The sequence below is a fragment of the Peromyscus maniculatus genome, chromosome 14, assembly GCF_049852395.1.
Source record: "Peromyscus maniculatus bairdii isolate BWxNUB_F1_BW_parent chromosome 14, HU_Pman_BW_mat_3.1, whole genome shotgun sequence".
In the NCBI taxonomy this organism is placed as follows: domain Eukaryota; kingdom Metazoa; phylum Chordata; class Mammalia; order Rodentia; family Cricetidae; genus Peromyscus; species Peromyscus maniculatus.
The window spans coordinates 48,450,428-48,457,773 of NC_134865.1; the positions used below are offsets into that span (position 1 = coordinate 48,450,428).

The following is a 7,346-nucleotide window of genomic DNA, read 5'->3' on the forward strand; positions in this document are numbered from 1 at the left end:
ATTAATTGTTCCAATTTTATGAATGGGAAAATGGATATTCATGAAGATCAAGTGACCTTCCTAGGATCACATGGCTTGTGAGTGACTGAGAAGGATTTGAACCTAGAGCAGAGCCTAAAAGCCCTGTCCTGGGTCCCTTTAAACCGAATCTGCAATGGATCAGAAGAAAGTCGACTTGCAGGTTTGTTCTGTGCAGAACACGGATGCCTCCTAACAGAGAAACCCCTCCGCGGCATACCTTGTCCCCTGTGAAGCCTGTGTCTACTCAGTTCCAGCAGTGAAGCCCTGGGCTGGGTGTCACGCTTCCTTCCGAAAGCGTTCTGCTCTTGGGGGCAGCCTGTTCTCTCTTTAAAGACCCTCAAACACCCACAGTTTGCAGCTTATTACACCAGGCACATCAGTGCAGGACAGCTGAAGCAAGCCGAATGAATGGAGGGGAGGAAATTGCCTTGCTGACTCACCCTGTCCGTCACGAACGATAATGGGGCTCAGATGGGTGCTTTGTCTGCTTGAATGCACAGTGAGAGGGTGGTGACCCCAGTCTACCTGAACCATGACCCAAACTAAGAAGGGATTCTTGAGACAGTGAGTGCCAATGGTTAGACCAAAAAGCACCCTGCAGCCCAGTGGTAAGAACGGGGCTTTTGCTTAGCGGAGTCACTGTCCTAGCCCATCCACAAGCTACCTAGCAGAGCAGTCACGTGGTGTGACAAAGAAGGATCTGCCTCTCCCCTACGATACCCTGTAATGGAGACTGAGTTCCTCACTAGGAAACCATCTTCAGGAATAAAGCACTAATTTGTTGTTATTCAAGACAGGGTTTCTCTGTGTAGCCCTGGCTGTCCTGGATCTCCCTCTATAGACCAGGCTGGCCTCGAACTCACCGAGACCCATTTACCTCTGCCTGCTGAGGCTGGGATTAAAGGTGTGCTCCACCACCGCCTGGCTAAGGCACTGAATACTGGATTATTAACATTCAGTCATGTTACATATGATGAACAACACCAGTCCACTAGCTCACTTTGCTGCTGTTTTCAGTGCTAAGGAAGGATCCACGGGTTTCCCAGATGTTCCATCACTGAGCTGCACGCCCAGCACACACACCACCTTCTAACGAACTGATGTGTTTTCTATCTACTAGTGCTCACACTGACTCTAGATTAACGTGAAGCATGATGTGGGCAGCATTGAGGGAAGCAGAGCAGAGAATCCTATTTATAACACACATACGTTTTGCTGCAAGGAGGGACGGAAGTGGATTCATCTCGTTCCCATCCTGCCTCTTTTCAGATGATGCCCTGTGTACTCTGAAGCTTAGAGCTGAGAGCTTGAAGGAAGGAAAGACAGGCCCCCATCCACCCTGCCTTTACCAACATCAGCTCTATGGAATATGCACCCCAACCTCCCCACAGTGCCAGCTCACCTTCGACACAGACAGCAGGGCTCATCTTGTGTCTTTGACACCCTCTCCAACCCCACAGCACCCACTCTGTCCACTCAGGTATTCACAAAGGCTTCAATGTAGAAGATCAGAGGAAATGGATGGGGGGCGGGTTCTGTAAGAAATAAAGAAGAGGCGAAACAGACTGAGGCAAGAGAGAAAAAGCACACACACACACACACACACACACACACACACACACACACAAATGAAAATGGAAGACCCTAAAAAAATGACTACTAGGCCAGGGTCATGCTAAGGCATGCCTCTGGATTGTTGCTCTCTCTCTCTCTCTCTTTTGAGTATAGCCAGAGGGGTCCTGGGATGCTCTTGCTTGCTCTAAAGCATAGAATCAGACCTACCCCACATTCTGTGCTTATGACCTGGTCTGTTTCAAAAGGATCTGAAGAGATGGAACCCACACTGTGGAGTCAGACCACTGCAAAGCAGTGATACCTTCATAGGTGATGAGTAGCAGAAACAACATTGCCTAATGCCAGGGGCTGCCTCCCCAGAAAGCCAGGGGCCATCTCCCCAGAAGGACAGGGGTCATTTCCCAGCATGCCAGAGGCCATCTCCCCAGCATGCCAGGGGCCATCTCTCCAGCATGCCAGGGGTCATCTCCTCAGAAGGACAGGGGCCATCTCCCCAGAAGGACAGGGGCCATCTCCCCAGAAGAACAGGGGCCATTTCCCAGCATGCCAGGGGCCATCTCCCCAGAAGGACAGGGGCCATCTCCCCAGAAGGACAGGGGCCATCTCCCCAGAAGGACAGGGACCATCTCCCCAGAAGGACAGGGGCCATCTCCCCAGCTCAGAAATCAGACCTCCTACAATGCGGAAGGAGGAAACAGAGCTGACAAACTGGTGTTAGAAGGGACTAACCAATAAACTCGCCCAGAAAATATTAAGTTACCCTAAAGTAAGACTTAGTTAAAGGAGAGCTGCCTCTGCCGGGCAGTCTAGAGAAGACAGCCCTGTCAGACGGTGCTAAGTGAGCGCAGTGTGAACCTGGTGCCTCTTACCAGGAAGATCATAGATCTGCCAGACAGACAGACAGGGTGACCCCGGTTAATAGCTGCTCGGGAAAAGCAGTCCTAGCCTGTCTCGGGACAATGATGACAATATTTTTATATTCTAAATCTCCCCATTTGTCCAAATAGCCAAACCTTGGAGTTTCTGTCTCTGCAAAACATGTTTAATTGTTGAAAGTGTAACTTGGGGCTGAGAAACTAGACAGGCTGATGGGAGGGGTGGTTTCTGTTCATGACCGGGGTCCCCTTTGTGCATTAGTCAGAACTGGTGTGTGCCATTATTAAAGCTTTTTCTTCTTCAATCTCTAAGCACTTGGAGTGAGTCTCAGTCGGAAGGCACAGTACTATTATAACGATACAACTTAATATTTGGGGGTTGATTGGAGTAGAAGTCTCATGTCTTTGTGGCAATAAAATGAAATTAGTGCCCACTTTGGCAGCACATACACTAAAATTGGAACGATACAGAGAAGATTAGCGTGGCCCCTGCGTAAGGATGACATGCAAATTCGTGAATTGGTCCATATTTTTTAACCCCTCCCCTACCCAAAAAAATGAATGTGATGTTTACTGAACATCTTCCCAGCCCTTTCTACAGATGGGGAGACTGAGGCTCAGAGAGAAGAGGCGTTCCTACTTTCATATGTGTAAACAAATGTTCCACCTCAAGTTTATCTGTACACCTGCTAACCTTCTCCCTTTGTGTCTATTTGCATATGGTTATTTTTTTTCTTACATATGACATAACCTGAAGCAGACTGTCCTGTAGAACTGGGTAGTGCTGTGTGAAACGTTGTCAAGTTCTGCTCTAGACTTGGCCACCTATGAGTATAACTATACAACTTAACTCTTCACTGATGATCTACATTTGGTTGGTGTCCCAGGTACCAAGGACATAGCTGTAATGGGGACCTAACTTGATATCTATGTACCCAGGCCACTGAACAAGATTCCTCTGACCTGAAGTTTAAATGATCCACCCGGGCAATCAGCTTCTGCAGCCAGGTCTCTGCAAGCCCCCCATGCATGCCTCAATCTTAATCTTCGATGTCTGTAAATAAGCAGGCAAATTTTTTTTTTTTTTCTGTGCAGCTCCTTGAAGGTGCTTGAACTGCACCCGAGCCTCTCCAATACCTTGAGTGGCTAATGTTCTAGCCATCTGAAACCTAACAGCCTGAAGGATGTGCATCCCTGGCCTGGCCCCCAGCTCTGAAGCAGTGTTCTCCATGCTCTAGAAGGAACACGAGCCCTGGTGTGACTGTGCACGCCCATTTGAGAAGGACATGTTAACGAGCCCCCAGAAACGGTAGCAAATGGTAAGGTGCAATTTCATAAATGACTCAAATGCAATTCTGGAGATGCAGCATCCTTACCTCTTGTGGCTCAGAATAAAACAGCATTAATGACAGGCCAGACAGTGTGACAGTCCCCAAGATGAGGTCAGGAAGGAGAAGGGTTATAGATGGGCATGGTTAAGAGGCCACAGACTCTAATAAGACTGTCTGATTCTGTAGTTCAATCTTTTTTTTTTTTTATTGACCATTTTTTCTCTACTTCTAAAGTATTTAATATTTTTAAATTTTTCACTCATTAGAGAAAAACATTAGAAATGTCTCATACTGAACCCAAAAGACGGCTCTGTGAGCAAAAGCAGACTTACCACCAATAGCTGAGGTCAGTGCCTGGGACCTACCTAAAAAGATAGAGAAAAGAGCCAATTCCTGCAAGTTGTCCTCTTGACCTCCACATCTGCCTACACGTGTACATCACACACACACACACACACACACCACCGATAATAAACACAAAAGAAATGACTCATATTGTCCCATACCAACAGACTTTAGTGATAAACATTGCATAAATTGTTCTCTCTTTTTTTTTTTAACCCAGATCTTCTGAGGTTTGTCAAGGGTACAAAATTATAGTTAGAAAGGATGAGTGAGTTCTAGCATTCATCAGCACAGTAGGGCAACTGTAACTGCCAGCAATTTACTGTGTGTTTCAAAACAGACAGGGAAAGCAGGTGTGGCATGCACGCTTGTAATGGGAGCACTTGAGAGGTAGAAGAAGGAGTTGAAGATCATATGTGAGGAACTTAAGGCCAACGTGGGCTACGGTGAGACCCTGCTGTCCCCACAAAAAGCTAGAAGACACAATTCTGAACCCCCCACAACACAAAGAAATGAGTACCCTGATCATCACACATTATATACCCATTTTCAAATAGTACACTGTACCCCTACAAGTATATGTTCAACAATTGTGCATCAATTGTACTTTACCCAAATGTATGTCTGTATACCATGTGCATGCCTGGTGTGTTCAGAGATCAGAAGAGGGCATCTGATTACCTGAGACTAGAGTTACAGACAGCTGTGAGCTGCCATGTGGATGCTGGGAATTGAACCCGGGTCCTCTCGAAGAGCACTCAGTGCTCTTAACCACTGAGCCATCTCTCCAGTCCCAACTATGTGTCAATTTTTAAAGGAATAAAAAGCAAAAGGTAGCATTACCACATTTTAAAACAGATTTACATCTGCAGGAACATGGATGCCTGGCCTCTTTCTGGGAAATTCCATTACTGTGCTGATGCCACTGAGGTCTCCAGATGTCTGCTACCAGGGTTGCTGTCTCACATCCTTCTCCTCCCCACCTGCTCGTCCTCTCCCACCCCCATCCCACTCTAAAATACAATTTAGGAGAGAAAAATCCTTGACAACTTCTCCAGTAGTTTCGTCCTCAAATTTCCCTGACAGCCAACGTTCCATTTACTCTTTCATAAGACACTTGTCTTTGAGGATGCTATTTGCCTGGTGCATTTATGTCGTTAAGGCTGCCCCCTTAATGCTGAACACCATAATGCTTGAAGTGTCTCAGACAAGAGGAACTATGAGGTACTTGCTCTCACACAAGGAAGACACAACTGCCATCCGTGTCCCTACCTGCTTCATGTCACTCAATCTTTGTCTTAGTGGCTTGCGTTCCTAGAGCAAAACACCGGAATCAACTGAAAAGTTGGGCTGGGTGGAGTGGTGCATGCTGGGAGTCCCAGCTCTTGAGAAGCCATGGCAGGAGGATCCCGAGTTCAAGTCCAGCTTGATCTATATAAAATGGGAGTGTAACTCTCCACTATCCTACAACTCAGAGCACCCCCAAAGAGTTTTTTTTAAGATTTATTTATTATATATTAGTATTATTTATTATGGATGTGGTCTGCCTGCGTGTATGCCTGCAGGCCAGAAGAGGGCGCCAGATCTCATTACAGATGGTTGTGAGCCACCATGTCAGTGCTGGGAATTGAACACAGGACCTCTGGAAGAACAGCCAGTGCTCTAAACCATTGAGCCATCTCTCCAGCCACCCACCCCCACCCCAAGAGCTTCTTTTGGTTGATGGTTTGGGGCTTCTGGCTCATGGTTTGTTGGCCTCACTGCTTTGGGCAGAATACAGGGCAGATAAAGCTCATCACCTTATGGCAAAAAGTAGAGGAAAACAAGAGGAGATGGTGAAGTCCCAGGGGATACATCAGGAGCATGTCCCCAGTGGCCTAACTCGCTTCTACCAGGCCCTACCTCCTAAAGCTTCCACTGCCTGCCAGGGGTGCCATGGGGCTGGACTCCAAGCTTTCCATCCATGGGCCATTGGAGGATATTCAAGAGCCAAACTATAGGAATCCTTGTGACAATCAGACTAGACAGGCACTATTTTTTTATGATGGGCTTTGTATATTTGTTTCAAATGTTAACAATACCAGTTCAACAATTATTGAACAAAAACAGAGTATTTTAAGATTTATTATGTATAGAGCATGTATGTCTGCAGGCCAGAAGAGGGCGCCAGATCTCATTACAGATGGTTGTGAGCCACCATGGGAATTGAACTCAGGACCTCTGGAAGAGCAGTTAGTGCTCTTAACCTCTGAGCCATCTCTCCAGCCCCAGAGTATTTTAAGTGAAACACATTTTTTGGTTAGAAACAATTTGTAAGGCAAAAATTTTAAAATTGGGACTATTGCCTTCAATGACCATATCTAATATTTGAAAACAGGACAATACATATTTTTGTTAACATCAAATTGTTACACCTATATTCCAAGATCATAGAGTAGATATATTTTATATTGTCAGACTGTGTGAAGAGATATTTTAATTTTAAATTGTATTACCTAAAAAAGAAATTATTTTCAATATCCAAATTAAAAATACTCCCAGAGACAGTGACTGTCTTGCTTTTTCCTCATTAGGCACTTCTCTCGAACTCTCTAGGACATCCTGAGTTATTACCTGAGGCAGTGACTCATAGACAGGTACCATTTATATTACCGTCTCACAAATGAAGAGAACAAGACTTGGGGAATCTACGCAGAAATCACATGGCTCGTGAGTAGCCAAGGGTTCAAAGCAGACCCATTGCACTCCAAAGCCCAGCCCCTCTGGGCTTTGGACAATAAATGTGAGGAGAAGTCAAAACTCCATGAGACCTACTCAGGGTCCGGAAGAAGGGAGGAGTGAGTGGGGGAGGCAGGGACTTAGTGGGCTTTCAGGGGGTGAGAAGTCGTGTCTGTGTGGTTTTTGATTTTAGGTTTTTTAGTTTTTTGAGACAGTTTCACTGTATAACAGCCCTGGCTGTCTTAGAACTATCTCTGTAGACCAGGCTGGCCTCGAACTCACAGAGATCCGCCTGCCTCTGCCTCCCGAGTGCTGGGATCAAAGGCATGGGCCACCCCTGTCTGACCCTGTCTGTGTTTTTAAGTTCCTATTAGAGGGAGAGTCATGGTGATTCTGAGACCATTACCTGAGCAGATCGAGTTTCAGACCCCAGCAGTACTGATTTTCTGGGTTTCTATCTGAATCCTCCAGCTGTAATAGT

At 46.2% G+C, this 7,346-nt stretch overlaps 1 non-coding gene across 1 annotated transcript; it reads left to right on the plus strand.

The window, feature by feature from the left end:
- Positions 1-2,898: 2,898 nt before the first annotated feature.
- Positions 2,899-3,005, plus strand: LOC121822651 (U6 spliceosomal RNA). Its single transcript, XR_006063820.1, has one exon. It is a non-coding gene; the product is annotated as a U6 spliceosomal RNA (small nuclear RNA).
- Positions 3,006-7,346: the final 4,341 nt, after the last annotated feature.